Here is a 22,106-nt window from a genome sequence, read left to right as displayed (position 1 = left end):
GTGAGCCATTTATTTGATAGTGTTTTGGAGGCAAGATGAGGCTAAGATTATGAATTGAATGAAGTTGTGAGGGGCTTTCTTGGGCTCTTCTGTTTTAATTTATTGGTTGGCTGTAGTAAACTGGTTATCATGGGGTTAACTGGGTTATCAGGGTATTATGGGATGGGACCATGCTCAGCCACCATATTACATCCCCTTTTGGTAGGGGAAGTTTTCTCCCCCATTCAGTGTTGCTATGCAGTTGAATAAAGCAGCAAGCTCCCAGCCTGCAGTACTGTGAGTAGAATTTGTTTTTGTCGCACTCACTGGTCCCTTAAAAGTGGCTGAGGTAAGTTATCTCCATTTGGTTATTTGATGCTGCTGGTTGGCAGATTTAATATATTTGTATATCAGTATTTAATGCTGTTATCTATCCATCTGAAGCCTTATATGGCCCCTTGTTACCATACTAGCTGAGCACCTCAGAATCTTTTAATGTATTTATTCTCAGAATATCCCTGTGAAGTAGTGAACTGCTGGGCAGTTACTGGTGTTATTGCTTCTGTCTGGGTGTAGCGGTTTTGTTTGTATTGTTGTTAAATAGAAATAAAGACAAATGTCTCAGGCATGCGCTTTTTAGAATACATATTTGAGTCTGTTTCCAAAGCTGTGGCATTTCATGTATACAATAACAATGTAACATTATCCCCTTTAAAATCCTCTGATTTTGAATGGCTGAATTATTCCACACCTTCCTAATAGTTTGCTTAACCAATAATAGAGAAACAGGAATATCTAGCGCAGGAAATTATAAGAAAAGCAAAAAGCTAATACCTCCTCTGGCTGTCTTTATACTGGGAATTCTATGGGGTGGTTGATTTTTTGATTCTATGATGTGACTGAACACATCCTGCAGCTTACTGGGGATTTAGGGTGCTGAACATCTCACCCTTACAAAATAAGTCTTTCGGACAGAGTCTAACAAGAATAGAAAATAACAGATCATGAATGACAGTTATTGTAACATGAATGGAAAATGGTGCCATCATCTCTCATTCTCATTACAGTGTTAAAGCTGGGTTGTTGTATTTCTTCTTTAAATGCAATACCAGGGCCCACATGCTATTCTGTTTCATGCTGCAATGCACACAAATCAATATTCAGTATATTTCACTTGGCAAATCTGTTGCAAAGACAGTATTCAGCTTCTGTGGTGACCAGCCACAGTGGGAGTAACCTTATGAACATCAATCGGTTTTGCAAGCAATTTGCAGAGGTCTTTACTCCCTAAATCAGAACTTACCTCTGTATGACAGCCAGGTTGCTAATTCATGAGGCAATTGGAGCCAGCCAGTATATTCTCTCTTAAATTGTGAACAGTAAAGTAAAAAAATTATGCAAGCCTAGAGAGTTTCCCTGTGGTGTGTACAGTATTACAGGATCTATACAACAAAATCTAGTAGGGTGATTAACTGCCCTTGGTCCCAATTTGCAAACCAAACTAGACATCCAGTATTTTAAACACTTCTTTTTATTGTTTTTCAAGTCAATGTTTAGTGTTCAATAATTATATGAGCAGTATGGGCCAGATAAGAAATTAACCCAGGACGGGTGAAGTAGGAGCCAAAATCCCATTGTTGGACACAGTCCCTGCTCATGGTGCTCTAATGAGTATTAGTTGCCTGAAAGGGGGAGGGTAAGGGAAGGATTATGCTTTCACTCTCCTGTAACAGGGTGTCAGTGGGCCCCTCTATCTTCTGCCACTTCTGTGCCCACAAACCAGCCAGAGGCCTCTGCTTTGGTGCAATCAGCCAGGCCCTTTATTTACAGTACAAATTCCCACCACCTTGTAGCTACAGACAGCATCAGGCTTGCAGCCAGCAGGGGAGAGCAGCCTATAACTCCTCTTTTCTTTTTCCCTCTGGGGGAGGGCCCCAGTCTGTACCTAACACAACAGGGTACTATCCTCACCTGCTTCCATTTAAAGCTGCCTCACACTTCTAGGGGCACCTGGGCCACTGGGCACTATCTCCTGTCCCCATGGATACACTCCAGGGCCATCCATGCACCTGGAATTATCCAGTGCGGTTTTATCAGCCCCCTCTGGATGAGTGAGCAGGCTGAAGCGCTATCCACCAGGCCCTATGGGGTCTCCTCCCCACGCTCACTGGGATGATGGACAGCCTCTTCCCCCTTGTCCGTCCCCCAGCATTAATCTAGCCACAAAATTCAGCCCACCCATATTCCATATCTGGGCAGTCCCCCTTTTTATGTCCTGACCTCCCACACTGCCGACAAACAATTATACTGGCTCTACTGGGAGCTCCTTGGGGTTTCTTCTTCCTATCAGGGCCTTTCCCAGGAAGGGGTTCCCTCAGCTTCTTCCCCAACTCTCTGTCTTTATAGGGTCGGCCCTCCCTTGGGAAATGTCTTTCTCTGTGTACTCCTCGGTCAACTTGATAGCTGCATACTTGGCTGATGTCACCTGACCCAGACTCAGATGTTCTCAGGGAGGCCCCATAGCAATTGTTTTAGGAGAAGGGTCTCCATTATCTCCTCCACCGTTTGCGTCTCAGGTCTCAGCCAGTGGGTGGCCTCAGGGTTGCCTCCAGCTTTTTTGCCACCCCAAGCGGCGAAGCAAAAAAAAAAAAAAAAAAAAAAGCTGCGATCAGCGGCACTTCGGCGGTAGCTCTACCGTGCTGCTTCATTCTTCAGCGGCAATTCGGCAGCGGGTCCTTCCCTCCGAGAGGGAGTGAGGGACCCACCGCCGAAGACCCGGACGTGCCCCCCTTTCCATTGGCCACCCCAAGCACCTGCTTCCTTTGCTGGTGCCTGGAGCCAGCCCTGGGTGGCCCAGTCCATCAGTCTCTGGGCGAATGCCCAGGGCCACATAGCCCCCATCCATCGGGCCTACCAGAACTTTTGGCAGTATTTCTCCGCTGACAGGCCCACCTGGTCTAGGATGGCCCCCCCTCACTGTCTCATAGTTCCAGGCCTGTTCCTCACTCAAGGTAACGTAGGCCGCTTGAGCTTCTCCCACCAGGTAGGGAGCCAAACTTAGGACCCAAGTTGCCCTATCCCATCTGACACCCATGGCTACCTGCTCAAACATACCAAGGAAGGCATCCTGGTCATTTGTTGGGCCCATTTTACAGAGGGCCAAGCCTGGCGGCCAGGTGCCATCCCTTACTGCGGGACTCACCATTTATTGCAGGAGTTGCTGCTGCATGCTGTCCTGCTCTTTTATAAAGTCCTGTAGGCTTTTCTGCCTGCCAAGTTAGCAAGGCCTGTCTCTCGGCCTGGTGGTACTGCTGGAAGCCTTGCAGGGTCTTCTGCATCTGCTCCTGTTATTTGATGAGTCATTGCAAGGTCTCCTCCATCTTCAGGCTACCAACCACATTTGTTGGCTCAGGATCCCAGACAAGCCCCGACATGTAACAGGGCACCAGTGGGCCCCTCTATCTCTGCCACTTCTGCACCCACAAACCAGCCAGAGACCTCTACTTTGGTGCAATCACCTGTGCCCTTTATTTACAGTACAAGTTCCCACAACCTTGTAGCTACAGACAGCATCAGGCTTACAGCCTCAGGGACTGCTACCTTCTGCAGCCAGAAGCAGGGCAGGCTCCAGGGTTTTTGCCGCCCCAAGCGGCGGGGGAAAAAAACCCGCGATTGGCGGCAGCTCCACCGCGCCTCTTTCTTCTTTGGCAGCAATTCAGCGGCAGGTCCTTCCCTCCGAGAGGGACAGGGACCCTCCGTCAAATTGCCGCCGAAGAGCCCTTGGCTGCCCCAAGCACCTGCTTGCTCAACTGGTGCCTGGAGCCGGCCCTGGCCAGAAGAGGAGAGCAGGCTCCAGCTCCCCCTGGCTTCCTTCCTGCCAGCCTTTATGTAGCCCCTGGCTATCGAGGCCGGCAGCCGGTCCCTATTTGCCATTTACGGCTAGGCTTACTCAACCAGCTCCAATTCCCCTTTCCTGATTGGAGCTGGCGTGACAGAGGTCTGGCTCAGGGTTTCCTAGCTAGCAGCCTGTTACACCTTCATATCAATCAATGCAGCTAGCCAAGGAGATATCAGGGACATGCTACACTCGCCAAGAGTAAAAGAGCTACTAGTTTGGCACTTGCATCTCAGAAGCTGAATGACGAAGGAATTCTAGACAGAACTTTTCCTGGGCCCTCATGCTGGATAGCAGCCCACCATACCTCTTTCAGCTTTTCGGTAGGCACCAAGGGAAGAATCTCTGCCTATACAGAGAAGAAATCTCCTGGAAAACTGCATGCCTCATTCCAAGCAAAAAATAATGTTCATGAAACATTAATGCTAAGAGATAGGGCATTCAGAATCCGGAAACAGAGTTATTTGTGGCTGCAATCTAAACCTTGGTAATGCCCCCTTGTCCTTATGCCTTAAAAATTATCCTTCATTCGTGTAACTTACCATTCAACATCATATGAAGGGCTTGATATTCAGTAAGTAGACAGGCATGCATAATTACAGTTCCCAATTCACGTGTCTATATGTCAACATGTCATTGAAAATGCAGGTTTTGTACATGTGTACATTCTTTTTAAAAAATTTAGAGACCCAAATAAAATTCTCCCTTTAATATTATTTTTAAAGTATACTAGATTACGTATTAAACTAGTAACATTTCTATCTTTAGTAGAGGCAAAAGGTGTGATCCTAGGAATTACTGCACAATAAACCTTACTAGAATACCAGGTAAAATATTTCAAATGATAATTAACATAGAATTGCAAAACACCTACATGGGATGAACACAAGACAATAAAGGCACATGAGCATGGCTTCAGTAAAGTAAAATCATACTTCTCTAATGTACTAGAATTCTATGACCACATCAGCAAAATTGTGAAAGACAGAAAATCAGGTGGTATAATGGGCTAGATTCTGATTCATGTTATCTGGTAGGGCAAAGAAACTGTAAAGCTTTCCTAACTGGGCAACTGAAGCACAGGTGAATCACCTTTGTTCTGAACTCAGTGGGAAATAAAATGTCACGATGGCAAAAGAACACCATTTCTTCATGTAGAAAGACCATCAAAGATGTCAGGATTAATTTAAAATGGGCTATTAGAGAAACTATCCGTGCAGGGAAAATTGATAGCCATGTAATACTATCATGTTCCAAAATATAAGTGTTGTTAAAGTGAGAAGCATTCTTTTTTAATGTTAACCAGATTCGGTAGCCTTTACTCATGTTGAATTTACTCACCTGTCTATTCCCATTGATTTCCATAGACTACTGCACAAATAGATTCTACTCAGTGTGAATAAGAGATGCAGAATCTAGTTCTATGTGTATTTTTGGGCCTGGTGTAATAAAGAAGATAATCAATATGGCTAAAACTTGAAAATGACCACATATAGTTATCAGAGTAGCAGCCGTGTTAGTCTGTATCCGCAAAAAGAACAGGAGTACTTGTGGCACCTTAGAGATGCATCCGAAGAAGTGGGCTGTAGTCCACGAAAGCTTATGCTCTAATAAATTTGTTAGTCTCTAAGGTGCCACAAGTACTCCTGTTCTTCTTTTTGCACATATAGTTAATTCACCATGTTTACTAATTCTGTGACTAACACACAAATATTTGTTAAATGTTTCAGTTCAATAGATAAACTTTCTGGTAACACATTATAAAGATGAAATAGCTAAATGTCCAAGAAATATAATAAACTTCTGTCTAGCTGGGAATAATTGTATATTTTGAGCATCTTGAATATATGTGTCAGCTGAAGGAGGTGTTCTTTAATGTGTGGTGTGTGGTTATGGTTTTGATTAAACTAAATCAAACACAATACTGAACAGACAGAGCAGTGGTACGTTTTGTTTGCAAAACAAAGGTCCTTGGTACAAAACATTTATCCACAAACTGCATTGAAAGGGCTCTTTTTTGGTTTTTTGTTTTTTTTTGCTGTCATAGGGCCAAATTCTGTCTTCAGATGCATGCATATGGCTACCACTGAAGTCAGTATATCTGAAGTCATCGGGAGACTTGTGCTCATGCTAGCGTTTGGTGTGAACTCTTTAATTTTTTTAAAATTTAATTCTTTCTGTTTTAACAAATGGTTAACTTTGAGGAATCACATGAAACTGATAGAGCTACTCACATGCTTAACTTTAAGCATGTGCATAAATGCTTCTCTAGATCAAGACCAGAGTGCCTAGCATGTTGCCAGATTGAATCCATACTGTATGTGCATCCCTTGAAGCATTAACTTGGCTCCTAGTCAGAAAGATGCCAGTATCAGAATGGTTACAGTAGTTTGGAAAATATAGATTTGTAGCACATGTCAGTGTTTTACAATATGAATTACAAAGTAAAATTAAAGAGGTCATAACGATTTATACTGATGTGCAGGCAAAATTAATTGTTGCATTATAGTTTTATGCAACAGTGATCAAGTTGCAGGGTATTTCCTGGAAATTAATGACTGGCTCATGGCCCAAGCCTATCGAAACTTTACAATGGAAAAAAAAAGTAAGGGTATAGATTTTTAATACTGTTATCTGAGTGCATACTCTACAGTGTTGTTAGAAAATTAAAGCTGTGTATATGAGACAGTCAGACTGTTGGTGTGACGATTCACACAATCAGGTTTGGGTAGGGGAAAGGAAGATGGCTTCCCTCTGATATTGCCCATACTGGAGACAGAATACCTGCCTTGATGAACCAAAGTACTGCTCATCTTTAGCAACTGGCAAATATTTAGATCATAGAAATTAGATTGTAAAAGCCTAAATGACCTGCCAGTGCAGGATTTTAGGGAGTGATCCTAAACATACTAATTTCCAAACCTCGTGCTTACTAGTATAAGGAGGTCCAGGAGATGCAGATTTTAACCCTGGCCTGTTTTTATTCCCAATTACATATCTAAATGAAATCATGTATTTGCATATGCAAAATTGCTCCTTCAATCCTTTGTATTTGTAAAATTGCCGACCCAAACACAGAGGCTCAGATAAGGCTAGGCTGAAAAGCAGAGCCTAAAAGTGCAGTTCAGTTATACATTGAACTTGCATATAGACTATTAAAAAGTAAACTCAAACCTCACACTCATCATATAATTGACTATGTTTATTGAAAGTTTTGAACGTAATTCTATTTCTGCTTTTCATAAATGAGATTAATTTTGTAAACCAATCATGGACTCATGTATGGTGACATTCAGATATCCCCTCAAAGCCAGAAATGTTGCATACAGGTGTCCCACACTAGGTCTGAGGAGTGAAATCTACCTGCAACCCAGGGGCAGGCTGTGTGTCTGACTTTTACCCAACAAAGACAAGTACAGGAGAAGAAGCACTGAAATTTTTATGATGCATTGCGGTATTAAATGCCTTCAGTGTGAGTTGAGGACACTCAACAATATGTAGAAGGTGCTCAGCACCAGGAGGATTTCAAGGTTTATATTTCTGTACTTGCTTGTATTGTGCGAACCCTCCCTCTATCTATCCTATGGCAAACTTACTTCCTAATTTTCTGAGGTGCTAAGTGCCTCTCTAGCCATTCCATGCAGATCAGTGGGACGTCCTCCAGTAAATGTCAAAAGAGCCATGGGCTACATTGTCAAACTTATCCATTTCTTCTTTGCAGTATGGATGGCAGGATGTTTCTAGGGACATTTCCTTAGGATATTGCATAATAAAATTTTATTCTCAGATTTGGTGATAATCATCATTATGTATCATTATTGATTCATTATTTATCAATTACTGGAAAAAAAATTATTGGCCCACAATTAGCCAGTCGGCCTTTATTAAATGGTCAGTGAACTTTACTGGTCATTAGGAAAAGGAATGGTTCTCTCACAGTCATTTCAAAGTACTCTGTGGGAAAGAAGTTCCTATGGAAATTTTAAGCCAAGTAAAACAGAGGGGGAGGGGGAGGGGGAGAAATGTTGCTTTCTTTGTACTGAAAAACTGGATCACAAGTTTTCTTATATGGGAAATCTTCAAAGGGTCAAACTTCTAAAATTCTTATAGTCTGATTGTTTGGCAGATACCTAAAAATAACACCAGCTTTATGGCTTAAAGTGACTATTTCTTCTATTCTGCAGTTCTACGTGAATTTGGGAAATTTGATACAGATTACAAGACTAAAACAAAGAAAATGCTTGTCCATTAATATCCGTGCATGATTTGATATTTTTAAGGCAAGACCTAAGAAATAACCCAGTATACTTACCAATTTCTGCTTCTGCAGTGTTGTAGCTGTGTCATGTCGGTTCCAAGGTATTAGAGAGACAAGGTGGGTGAGGTAATATCTTTTATTGGACAAACTTCTGTTTGGTGAGAGAGACTAGCTTTCAAACTACATAAAGCTCTTCCTCAGACTTGAGAGAGGCAATCAGAGTGTCACAGCTAAATACAAAATCAAACAGATAGTTTAGCACAGAGGTTCTCAAACTATGGTCCGTGGAGCCAAGCAGGCGTGGCTCCACTAATTAGGTGCTTGGACCCTGGAGAAGACGCACATATAAGGTGAGATGGTGGCCTTGGGGGGGGAATAAGGGATAGTTGGGATGGGGCAATGGGGTGAGAGGAGGGGATGGGGGGGATTTGGGACATGCAGGGCTGCAATGGCCAGAGAAAGAGGCAACTTTCCCCAGCTCAAGGACTGCGGCTGCCAGGGAGAGGCGTCCCTCCTTCCCAGCCCCAGCTCGGGGGCTGCTGTGATGAGGGAGAGAGGGCACATCCATCGCATTAGAAAGGTAAGACTACTGATATTAAAATATGAGTTGTGTGCTTTTATTTGTAGAACAAAAAATTGTTATTTTGTTATTGTTATAGTGCTTTTATCCAAAGCACTTTACAATAGTTAGCTAATGGTACAGACAACATTTGGAAAGATCATTAAGTGGTCCACCGAGACCCTCGGCAATTTTCAAGTGGTCTGCGAAAAAAAGAGTTTGAGAACCACTGGTTTAGCATAAGTGGTTTAGCATAAGGGAATTGTGTGTGACTACATGGAAAAACTGTTATAATGATCCTGGAGTTCACATTTGTTGCTGGAGTGGTGAAATCTAATTATAGAACACACCACTAGTTTGAGAGTAGCAGCCGTGTTAGTCTGTATCCGCAAAAAGAAGAACAGGAGTACTTGTGGCACCACTAGTTTGGGGTGGCTGCCCTGTTTTTTACAGTCTGCCCTGAGGTAGGCACTCTCAGTCATGAGCCACTCCAGACAGCATGACAGGGATTACAAATCTCGTTGATGTAAATGGGATTACAAGGCACTCAGTGCTTTACAGGACCGGTTCTTTGCAGTGTAAATAATATAGTCTTATATTTTTTTTCTCTCAAAGAAATTTTGTTCTGTTAGCAACACGCTGATCAATTTAACCAATAATAAAGGATAAAAGTGAAACTATGAAAAGTAATAAAACCTCCACGAGCTCCTCTATAGCCAGTTAGGCTTGCTGCTTTGGCAGTGGCACTTAATGTATCAAGTCTCAACTAGATGAAAGACTTTATTTCAGCCTATCAACTCCTGAGACAATTATGCTTGTTTGGGACAGAGCGGAGCATAAAGCCTAAGATGACGCACATGAAAACTGGGGACAAAACATTCTTGATACAGGGAATCTGGCTATAGAATGAACTTCCAGAAGAGATTAGGTGAGTCCAGAGTCTGGCCATCTTTCAGAAATGCTGAAAAACCTTCCTCTCGAAAAAGCCTTTCCACCAGAAGAATGTCCCTCACAAAAGACGCTTTCAACTACACAAACACTCACCCAACTGAAAATAAAACGAAATAAATTAAGAAAAATGTGCTAAAGTGAGGGATGGGGGGGGGGGGACAGAGCCAGTGCTACCATTTAGGCCAACTAGGCGGTTGCCTAGAGCGCCAAGCTTTGGGGGTGCCAAAAAGCGGCGCCCCCAATTTTTTTTTTACATCGTTCCAGCGGCCGCTGCGCTGGGAGGGAGAGGGAGTCTGAGCCGCCGGCAGGCAGCCCAGGGGTTCCCCTGCGTCAGCGTGCCGCCAACAGCCCAGTTCCCCTCCGCAGCTCTGTGGCACGTGGCACGAGCCCGGCGACAGGTGCGACAGCAGGGCTTCTGGAGGAAAGGGGCGGCTGCCTCCTGGCTCAGCCTCCAGGGTCAGCCCCAGCGGGGGGCACGGAGAAGAAAAGAGCCTCAGGCGGCGGTCTGGTGGAGCGGAGGAAGAAAGAAGGCCCTGACACCCGTGCCTGGGGCAAAGTAAGCGCTTCCCCACAGCTCTGCCTCAGGCACCTGTGCTCCTGCCCCCTTGGTCCTTGGCTGGTCCCTGCTCCTGCTCCTCTTGTGCGTGGGCGGCTTGAGAGGACGGCAGCCTGCAGAGCCGAGCTGCCCCAGTGCCCCCCTCTCCCTGCTTCAGCCTCTGTCATGCCCGGTATCTGAGTTCAGGGCCGCCCAGAGGGGTGGGCAAGTGGGACAATTTGCCCCGGGCCCCACAGGGCCCCCCACGAGTATGTCGGAGGTTCCCCCTGCTCCACGAGTATGTCAGAGGCTCCTGGGAGAGGGAGTAAGTGGCATGGTAAGGGGCCAGGGCCAGGGCCGGGCACCCCTCCGACCCCATCCCCCCTCCCCCCCACAGCCCTGGCCCCCAGCTCCGAGACCAGCCCCTCTGAGCCAGGCACCCTCCTGACCCCATCTCCCCACATCCCTGAACCCAGCCCCTATGAGCTGGGCACCCCAGAGCCCAGCTCCCCACCCAGCCCTGGGCAACAGCAGCACCACCTCCAGGCAGCAACAGCCCATTGGTACCCACCATCACCCAGCAACAGCCCATTATGTAATTGCAAATGTATACATACCATTACAACTTTAATGTTTTTAAATAATGTATTTAGTGTATTTTCAAATTATTACAAATTAATTTTTGAATGTATTTCACTAGTTATTTTTTACATTTCCAAATACTTGTTACTGTAATATTGCAACCTTTTTTTATGGAAGGGGCCCCCGAAATTGCTTTGTCCCAGGCCCCCTGAATCCTCTGGGCGGGCCTGGAACATGGCATTGCTCACAGCATTGACTTGGAGGAACTTGTTTCTAAATTTGCTAAACTTAAAGCGCGGAAACATAAATTCTAAATTATAACATGTTACTCTGTGACCGTGTATTGTGTATAATGTATGTGATTTATTTGGGGGAGGGGCGCAAGGTGGAAGTTTCGCCTAGGGCGCAAAATATCCTTGCACCGGCCCCGGGGGGGGGGGGGGGGGGGGGGCGGGGTGAGGGGCAGTGTACAATCCTAAAATAGGTAGGTATGTCCTTCAGTTTTAGATTCCAAGTGGTATCCAGGATGCTGGCTCACGTGTGTAGGGTGACCAGATGTCCCGATTTTATAGGGACAGTCCTGATTTTTGGGTCTTTTTCTTATATAAGCACCTATTACCTCCCACCCCCATCCCGATTTTTCACACTTACTGTCTGGTCACCCTACGCGTGTGTGATGTGGGCCTTTCTGTAAACTAGACTTTCAACAAATTTAACATAACTGAGATGACAAGGAAAGTTTATGGCTAAGCTATATTTTTACCCAGATTCTCTGGTTTATCTGAGCTAACCACACCACTTCCTCTGTGTCATGTCCCCTATGCTTAGGGCTTTGAGAGGAGTGACACAGAGCCACTATACACTAACTCTCTACCACACAAAGATTGCCTTTTTGAAAGGGGACTCCCAGAATAGCTAGTTACTGATGGCCATGTCACCAGAGCAGCCCAGTCTGGCCCATTGAATTTATGGATGAAGAAGTCCAGCATTCCTTTGATCATGAGGACCCTAGTGGAAATTCAATTACAATTTTCAAAAAATTTCAACATTTTTATTTAAAAATGTCAGGTTTTAGTTCCAGTTAGAACTAGGTTTTCAAACAAATCCACTGGTCTCCTGGTTCCTGTGGCTACATGTCTCTTGGTAGAAACCAAGACAGATCTCTAGAAACAACTAGAGACCAACTGAATGATTCTAAAGGAGTCTGTTGGATTCCCAGTGGAGGCTAAAATACCTTTCTTTTACTGAAAATCTGAATAATTGTAATATCTTGCTCAAATGAAGTAGGTCTCTTCTTTCTGCAATGTAGGGATGAGGAATGGAAAGTAATTTATTTAATGAAGCCCTTAAAAAAACCATCTAACTTCTCACCCTCACTCAAAATGATTCTCCCTAGCTGTGCTGTTGATCTGCTACATGAATCCTCTATTTCAATTGCCTTACAGTCCCAAGGCAATACCTGATTAAAATAGTGCTGTGAGGAAAACAGGACACTAGGAGTCGCATTAAACAATGTAAGCATAGATTACCTTGGTTTTGTGGAAAGAAGTGACTATAAATTACCATAGGAATTATTATTTAAGTAGAGAGATTAAACACTTCTTATCATGAAGAGCACTGAATAAAAATAGTGATGTTATGGAATCGCATAAAAATTGCATTCTATGGAATTTTGCTGCATATGCTGTGGCATATGATGATCCTATTAATAGCCTAGTTGAAAGGCACCAGATAATGAACAGAACCTACTGCATCTAGTAGGTTAAAGGAAAATAATCTTTATAAAAACAAAACATAGTACATGTTATTAATATCCGTTTTCTCCACTGTAGCTGAATGTTTTAGGTGCTGTGTTATTTCAATGTTTATTTTACCATAAAAGGAACTTAAAACCGCAAGAGTAGAGAACATACATCAATAGCAACAAGTGAATTAGATACAGAAACCAAACTTTGACTTGGAGTCAATGAACTCCAAGAAGTAGCCTCTGCTTATTCTGGGTCTAAATCTAGCCCAAATCTTGAGCTTTGAATCTTGACCATGGCATGAAACATACCATAATAGTCAACTTCAACAATTAATTAGATTCAGGGAGCCATATGTTGCATGGACTTTGATGGGATTGTACAGAGTGTATGTCAATATAGAATTTGGCATAAGAAATTTCCATGTGTCAGTTGGGAATGTAAAATAATTGTTGTTTTAATTAGAGAAGACCATTGATTGCAACTATTATGACTTATTCAAGTTTAAAAGTTACTGATGAGTACTGAGGAAAGGTTCTCACAATAATTGGACTTTTTATAATAGAAATGACTGAAGAGAGAACAGTGGAGCATTTTAATTTCCCTACAGTTATTTTTGAATTAAAAAATCAGACAGATAACGAAAGTAAGCAGACATATCTGATAAGCAAACAGTATGCGTCTTTATATTCTTGCCTTTAAACCTATCCAATGTATTTCTACAGCTTGTGTGATTGCTCCACCCCTAAAGCTGGGAAGCTGGAATCAAGAGGAGCCACCTTAGTCCAGGATGGGAGTGGAGTACCAAGTTAGAGGGTGCTGGTACATGGCCAAGAATGTCCCCGTGGGAGTGGGTGAGGAGCTTGGGGTCAATTGCTGGTGAGCTATGGGGTGACTGGGGGATGTTGAGGGGGTTGCAGGGGAAGGGCAGAGGGGAGAATGGGGGTGAGGAGTGGGGAGTTGAGGTGTTGGGGGGACTGCAGTGAATGGGATGTATGTCAAGGCTCTTGAAGATGCAGGTGGGGGCTGCCAGGATAAGTGGGGGCTGGTGGAGGGTTGTTGAAGTGTATGCGGAGTAGATGAGGCATTTGGGTGTCTATGTGGGGTGAGGTGGGGAGAGAGGAATTCTGGGTCTGCATGGGGTGGCAATGCTTTGCTATCTAGTTTACAAAGGATGGGGACCCCTAACTTCCGTAGTACACAGAGCTCCAAAACTCTTTAAGCCGGGCCTGCTCCTCCTACCCCACAGCGTCTTGCTAACAGTGTAGCCAAGACAGGGTTAGCAGTTGAGAATCCCAAGTGGAGATAGGTGCCTCCCTGAATCCTATAGAACACACCCCTTTAGTTAGCATCTCCTATTGGCTAGCTTAGGTGGCTCCCTGCTTAGTGGGCTGTTTTTTGGGAATCACTGCCCTGGTCTACACTATGAGTTTAGGTCAAATTTAGCAGCATTAGATCAACTTAACCATGCACCCGTCCACAGGATGAAGCCATTTTTGTTGACTTAAAGGGCTCTTAACATCGACTTCTGTACTCCTCCCCGTCGAGGGGATTAGCGCTGAAATCGACCCTGCTGGGTTGAATTTGGGGTAGTGTGGACGCAATTCAACGGTATTGGCCTTCGGGAGCTATCCCAGTGTGCTCCATTGTGACCACTCTGGACAGCACTCTCAACTCAGATGCACTGGCCAAGTAGACAGGAAAAGCCCTGCGAACTTTTGAATTTCATTTCCTGTTTGGCCAGTGTGGCGAGCTGATCAGCACAGGTGACCATGCAGAGCTCATCAGCACAGGTGACCATGGAGTCCCAAAATCGCAAAAGAGCTCCAGCATGGACAGAACGGGAGGTATTGCATCTGATCTGCTGTATGGGGAGACGAATCTCTGCTATCCGAACTCTGTTACAAAAGACGAAATGCTGGAATATTTGAAAAAATCTCCAAGGGCATGAAGGACAGAGATTATAACAGGGACCTGCAGCAGTGCTGCGTGACACTTAAGGAGCTCAGGCAAGCCTACCAAAGAACCAGAGAGGCAAACGGCCACTCCGGGTCAGAGCCCCAGCATGCCACTTCTATGATGAGCTGCATGTCATTCTAGGGGGAGCCACTACAACTACCCCACCCCTGTGCTTCCTTCCTCCCCCACCCCCTCCCGGGCTATCTTGGCAGTTATCCCCCCATTTGTGTGACAAATTAATAAAGAATGCATGAATTTGAAACAACAATGACTTTATTGCCTCTGCAAGCGGAGATCAAAGGAGGGAGGGGAGGGCGGTTGGCTTACAGGGAAGTAGAGTGAACCAAGGGGGCGAGTTTTCATCAAGGAGAAACAAACAGAACTTTCACACTGTAGCCTGGCCAGTCATGAAACTGGTTTTCAGAGCTTCTCTGATGCACAGCTCTTCTAACCGCCTTGGTATCTGGCTGCACTTAATCAGTGGCCAGGCGATTTGCCTCAACTTCCCACCCTGCCATAAACGTCTCCCCCTTACTCTCACAGATATTGTGGAGCACACAGCAAGCAGTAATAACGATGGGAATATTGGTTTCACTGAGGTCTAACTGAGTCAGTAAACTGTGCCAGCGAGCTTTTAAACTTCCAAAGGCACATTCTACCACCATGATGCACTTGCTCAGCCTATAGTTGAACTGCTCCTTAGATGCACTTGCTCAGCCTATAGTTGAACTGCTCCTTACTACTGTCCAGGCTTCATGAGCGATGGGAGCAAGGGGTAGGCTGCGGTAGGTGCGACCGCGCAGTGCTGCCAACTGGGAGAGCAGCCTGAGGCAGAAGCCTCCAACTGGCATGATATTCCAGGCAGGACTGAATCTCCATTAGACAAAAGTTAAAGAAGAGAATGACCTGGAGTCATTCCCATTTTTGTCCAGGCGCCCCTGATGGACTTCACCGATGCCAGCCAGGAGCACCCATGTCTGCCCAGGCGCCCCCGACCAACCTAACCGAGGTTGGCCAGGAGCACCCATGGGACGACGACGATGGTTAGCAGTCGTATTGCACCGTCTGCGGTCTGCAAGGCAAGGGGATGCTGCTGTGTAGCACTGCAGTACCGCGTCTGCCAGCAGCACCCAGGAGACATACGGTGACAATGAGCTGAGCGGGCTCCATGCTTGCAGTGGTATGTCGTCTGCACGGGTAACCCATGAAAAAAGGTGAGAAACGATTTTTTGCCATTGCTTTCACGGAGGGAGGAAAGGGGGCCTGATGACGTGTACCCAGAACCACCTGCGACAATGGTTTTTGCCCCATCAGGCATTGGGAGCTCAACTCAGACTGCGGGAACTGTGGGATAGCTACCCACAGTGTAATGCTCCAAAAGTCGACGCTAACCTTGGTACTGTGGATGCACACCACCGACTTAATGCGCTTAGTGGGGACACACACAATCGACTGTATCAAATCGATTTCTAAAAAATCGACTTCTATTAAATCGACCTAATTTCGTAGTGTAGACATACCCACTATCTAAGGTGCCTATCTCTCCCCATTCACTGCACAGGAGCTTAGGTGCCCAACTCAGGTGTTGTGAATCTCAGTCTAAGGTGCCTAATTGTGTTTGCACAATGGAACCCCCATTCTGATTGGCACCCTTAGGCACTACTGTTGATGATGAAAATAATGCTCAAGCAATGAAAAGTCTTGAGACATTTTCTCACTTTCAGTAGTATATTGGAGTTCTACTGAAGGCCAAATCCTACTCCCTGTAATCATGCAGGTATTCTCATTTGAGGCAATCAGACTAGGGCTGTATAATAAATAAGACAAATGAGAGTTGGCTGTTAGTGATATTTCTCTAAATTGGAGGATGAGGAGGAGATCATGGGGGCGGGAGGTAACAAATGCGACCTAGAAGAATGAATTACAAATAAGTTACATATAATATCCATATTTTTACATTTGCATATAAAACATAATCATGTGTGCCAGTATACCACAATTTGCATCCATTGCTTTGACACCACAAAGCGGAGGCAGGTGTCACACAACATGGTCTGACAGACAGCAGATGATGTTGCTTTGGTCACTGTGGAAACCACACATCTCATTAAAGGCACATACTTGGTACTGTTGCAACTGAGACATTACAGATTTTTTTTTTTTTTCAAAAAGTTCCCATTGTTATTTTGACAGCTGAGTTGCCAGGGTTACAAATACAAACAGTGTAAAAGAAAAATGAGTGATTTTTTTTTCTTGTGTTCATTAATATTGCTCTGAGTTTGAAATAGATCCCGTACTTAAGGCCCTGTGTAAATCACTATGTATGTATGTATGTATGTATGTATGTAGAAAATTCATCACCACGTAAGTGGCAAAGTCTTGAATTTCATGGAGTTTGCACTGAAAGAATTTTACCAGCAAACTTAGTGAGTATGCACAGAATGAATATCACCAGCAGCCTTTGATGCTGACTAAGTTTGGACACTGCACTCCATTCTTTCATCCGTGTGAACAGCAGTCTACTCTTCCGCATGTGCACAGCACTGTAAGCTAAAGAAATACTTGAAAGATCGCAGTTCCATGCCCTCCATGAAATCGCGATTTACACTTGGCGCTACCTATATGATATGTAAAATATGGACAGCTTTCCTAACTCATGGATCCTGATCGTATTAAAGTTGATGGAAAGGCTGTCGTTTACTTCAGTGAGAATTGGCTCTGGGACAAAATGCAAACTGAGAAAAAATATACATTTGCCAGGGTTTTTCTGTATTTAAAGTCTTAACTAGGTTGTCACTGAGTGGGGGATAGAGGTATCACATCCTGTAGGTTTGCAAAAGAGATTGATAACACAAATATGGATGTCAAGCATCAGGGTGGGGAAGCTGTGCTAGTCTGTATCCACAAAAACAACAAGGAGTCCGGTGGCACTTTAAAGACTAACAGATTTATTTGGGCATAAGCTTTCGTGGGTAAAAAAACCTCACTCTTTCAGATGCACTGAAGAAGTGAGGTTTTTTTATCCACGAAAGCTTATACCCAAATAAATCTGTTAGTCTTTAAAGTGCCACCGGACTCCTTGTTGTTTTTACAAATATGGATGTTTTGGTCCCTGTGGGTTCTAGGATATCCATGTAAAGGCAGAGCTTATTTTGTCCTGGGACTTGCTGCGGCTCAGCCCTGGCACAAAGCAATTAGTGGAGTTTAGTGAGGTGTGCAATTCTACATTGCATACAAGGCATGCCCTCACATGTATAATGCGTGCAAGGTCATGCTGTGTGGAGCATGCCAATTTGTCCTACAAAATGCATCCTTGATGCGGTGTGACCTCGCACGTACAGTGCATGCAAGGTCACATGCTGCAGAAAATGCCATATTGTTTTGCTTGAGCCCCAGTCCCTCTTTCTTTAGAAATTAAGTACTGTGTAAAAGTAAACATATCAGCTAACGTTGTCATTGAGGCACAAGAATCAAATGAAAATGTGCCCACTCTTAGAGTTGACCGCTAACTTGTCAGAATTACAAAGGAAAAATTGGGATTACTACACTCAGTCTGATGGAGCCAAATCCAAAGGTGCCATATTGTGATGTAAATTACATGGTGTTGAATCACTGCAAACTGGCATAAGTGAGTGTAGCATATGTTGAAGGAGATAGCAGGCTGAGCAGGAAATGCAATCAAGAAGAGTGTGTAAAGTAAGACAAGTTTTCAATGCTAACTTTGCTTCAGGAAAGCTTTCTATGTGTTAACTGACCAGATAGCAACCATAACCCTCCCCTGGGAAACAATTTTGAACAATACAATTTTAAAAAGTAGCAGCTGAGTAAAAACGAATATTTAAGGGATTGATAATTAGATCTACTGTCCTCATCACTCAGTCTATCTATTCTAGTTTGCCTCATATTAGCAATGACGAATGTTACCCTCTCACAGCCATTCAGTGGAGTCTGTGAAATGATCAGACTATCTCACTCCAAATTCTAGTGGGAAAGTGTCCAGTTCACTAAGATCACTCTCGTAATTGGCATTAACATTCCTATTAACAATCGATGTATAAATGCCCAGGACAGAATGAACATAGACATTTCTCATCTGCTTTCCTCCTTTAACCCCTCCACTTGCCCTTGTAGCCCCATCCCATCTTCTGATCTCCCTTGTAATTGCTTTCATCCCCTTCCTTATTCTTCTCCTTACATTCTCACTCTCCTCTGGCTCTTCCCCCCCAATACAAGCATGCTCTAGTCTCACCGATTTTTTAAAAAAAACCTAACTGACTTCACTTGCCTCTCCAGCTACCTCCACACCTGCCTTTTCCATTTCAGCTCTAAACTCCTTGAACATGTCTGTAATCATTGTCTGGAGTTCCTCTCCTCAAGTTCCACCGTAGAAACTGTCCAATCTAGCTTCTAGTCCTTACACTCCACAGAAACATTCTCACCAACGTCTCTTATGAATTCTTCCTTGCCAAAGTTTCAAACCATGCAAGTTCCGCCGACCATGCTCTTTCTTGAAATCTTGTCCTTCTTTAGCTTCTGTGAACTCTGTCCTCCCCTGGTTCTCCTCCTTCCTCTCATTGCTCCTTCACTGTGTCTGTTGGGAGTTTCTCTACCTGCATCCTCCAACTTTCTGTGGGGGCTCCACAGGGCACTGTCCTTGGTCCTTTTCCTGTCCCCCTCTGCACCTGATTTCTGGGTAATAGCTGAATTTGTGTTTGCAGAGATCATCTCTATTCTGACAAATCACAGATCTCTCTACTCCAGACTTGTCTTCTTCTGTCCAGACTAAAACCTTGACCTGTCTCACTGGCCTCCCCTCATACATGTCTAGCCATCAGCTCAAGTGAATCATGGCTAAAACAGAGCTCTTAATCTTGGCCCCCTCCTATTTCCTTTCTCTATGGCAGTGGACCACACCACTATCAGTCTTGTAACTTGGGTGTCATGTTAGACTCAGACATCTCTCTATGGCTTCACATCCAGGCTGTGTCTAAAGCTTGCTGATTCTTTCCACATAACACTGCATTCACAAAGCCAAAATTCATGTGCAAGCTTTCATTATCTTACCTCTCAACAACTGCACCCTTCTTTTCTCTGATTTTCACAAATGTGATGGTGTCCTCCTCATACCATTCAGAATGCTGCTTCAAAGATCACTTTTCTAGTCCATCACTTTGACAGTGTAATCCATCTTTGGCATCCCTTTGCCAGCTCCCTCTTCTCTATATATCATCAGACATAAGCTGCTTGTCTTAACTTTCAAGGCCCTTCACAGCCTTCTCCTCACTATACTTATTATCACTTATTCACTATCAGAGGTCAATGCCCACTTCTGATCAGCCCATGATGTCTGCCTCCATCACTCACTTGTGAAATTTGCAAACAAGCACCCTGGTCCTTTCTCCCAGGCTGTTCCTCCAGCTTGGGAGGAGTACTCCATAAACATCTGTAAGTGATCTCATTATCCACCTTCAAAACCCTCTTTAAAACTCTCCTTTTCTGTGATGCCTACAAAAAAAATTGACAATGGTTAGGCTGCTGATAGGCTGACACCACAACCTATCACGCTGACCAGTATTGTCTCTTTGTTTCCTTGCACTCATGTACCTGTCTGTATCCACCTCTTGCATCTTTTCTGTGCTTCTGTTAGACTTCCATAATTCTAGTACTCATTAGCCATCACAAATGGCAGTGCCAGAGGATCAACATTATAGGGTAATGTAATCCTGCCACCACTTTTCATTGTAATATTGGCAGTTGCCTTTTTGTGTCTTTGAGGCAGAATGTCAAGTAAAGGGTACATTATCTAGTATGCCTGTCATGTTCAGTAGTCCCCTAGTGGTTATGCCAAGGGGTAAATGCTATGTTTATATATAGAATGAAGAGTAGAATCTCTTTGATTTCTGTTCCTAAATCTTCCAAAGGGTGGTGTGTGTGTTGGGCCGGGTGGTTCTGGAAGTTGGGGAATAAAGAAGTGACTGGAGGCTGTTAATACTACTATGCCTGCTTATATCTCTAGAGTTTATATTTAAAGCCTCTGCTAAGGGTCCTCACAACCATTCGGACACTTGGGATACCAAGAAGCTTCCAAATTTGGGAACACGGCGCACTGGGCTCCATGGAACTGACAGCAGCAGTGTAGGGGCAGCAGTTTTCACATGGTTCTGTTTGAACCAATAATGAACATGCTCCTCATTACTCAGCTCCATTTGTCCCAGCAACAGCCCAGTGACCTGAACACTAATCAGCAAGTACAGTTGGCACAAAGACTTGGAATTACCAGTCCTTTCCCCTTCTAAATTAGATGGTTTAGAGAGGTGCCTATGGGAGAAGAAGGGGAAAGAAATGCTAAAATCCAAACAAGAGGACAGTGAAAGAGCTGGTGAGCCTCTGACCACAATCATGTAAGAGAACTGTGACTGGAAACCTTCATCAGAAAAAAAGAAAGACAAAAAGAAAGAGAACAAACCATCCTCTTATGAGCTGGAAAAGGAGAAGGGGTGTATCACACCCTTTTCTCCTAGGAAGAGAGTGCAGTATCACATGACCTCATCGGAAGGTGGGAGAGTCCAGCTAGAGTGGCCAGGAGTTGGACTTTTGGCAAGAGGTTTTTGTGAACTGTGCAAGTGGGGGAATGGGAGCTAAAGGCTCCCAGTCCTTTCCCCTGCACAGAACACAAACCTTTAGCTAAATCATGTGACTGGCTTAGTCACAGAGGTGTAATTTTCATGACATTTCAATGAGCAGTTTTATTCCAGAGGTACCCATCTCCTTTCTGAGACTCCTTTTATGAAGAGGGAACTGAGGCAGAGAGAGGCTAGGTGACTTACCCAAGGTTACCCAGAAGACCAGGGTAGAGTAGGAGACCCACGTTCAATTCCCTATCTTCCAGCTGATTGCCCCAACCACTGGGTTATCCTTCCTCCCTTTGTGTGATGTAAGGGCACAGAATCTGGCCCAAAATGAACAGTGAGGTATTCATGCCCTCCCATGAACTCCAGCAGGCCAGTATTCTGTGCTGATTTTTTTGTAATGTGAAAAATATTTTTTTTTAAAGATAAGATAGTGCTGCATCTATTTTGCATTGAGTCAGTAACATATCAAAGCTGTTTTCCTATTTTATAAAATGTATTAAGAAATTGATTCTGCTTTGGTAATTAGCACATTGCAACATTCCAGGCAGCGCCTGACAGTATATCAGGGACCATTTTTGTTGAATAATTATAAATGGAAAAGAAACCCAGCAGCATGAAATATGACATGCACTAATTGGGTCTTGCAACCAGTGCTGCTCTTGCCATTAGTGGTTGTCTAAGAACCACCTGGTGAACATTAATTAAACAACATTCCCTTGAGTGCAGCATATTGCTTGCTTGAGAGCAATTAGCTCTTGAGCATACATGAGATACATGCCCTGACTCATTATAACCTGCAGTAATTAGTTGCGAAAGCAGAAGACCAGAATAAGCTCAAGGAGTTCCAATTGATCAATCATGAAGCCACCAGAATTTTGATCACAGCTTCTATGTAAAATACAAACCTGTGGCCATTATCTTTCCATCAAAGTGTCATGTTATTATTCTACACTCTAAATTTTGTGTATGTGCCATTAAATTGACACCGGCTTATCCCTAATTTTTCCATAA

The 22,106-nt window shown here is 44.1% G+C and overlaps 1 long non-coding RNA gene across 3 annotated transcripts in view; it reads left to right on the top strand.

Annotated features, from left to right (window-relative positions):
* Positions 1-207: 207 nt before the first annotated feature.
* Positions 208-22,106, top strand: part of LOC135983654 (uncharacterized) — a 145,643-nt gene continuing 123,744 nt past the window's right edge. For 2 of the 3 annotated variants that reach the window (XR_010601381.1, XR_010601379.1), the window contains exon 1: positions 8,588-8,712. This is a non-coding gene — a long non-coding RNA (uncharacterized LOC135983654). Of the gene's footprint in view, positions 329-8,587; positions 8,713-22,106 lie in introns of those variants that run through there. The other variant, XR_010601380.1, reaches the window with a different exon arrangement.

The sequence above is a fragment of the Chrysemys picta genome, chromosome 5, assembly GCF_011386835.1.
Source record: "Chrysemys picta bellii isolate R12L10 chromosome 5, ASM1138683v2, whole genome shotgun sequence".
Classification (NCBI taxonomy): Eukaryota; Metazoa; Chordata; order Testudines; family Emydidae; genus Chrysemys; species Chrysemys picta.
The sequence above is the reverse complement of the archived record's forward strand: the minus strand, read 5'-3'. Positions and strand labels throughout refer to the sequence as shown.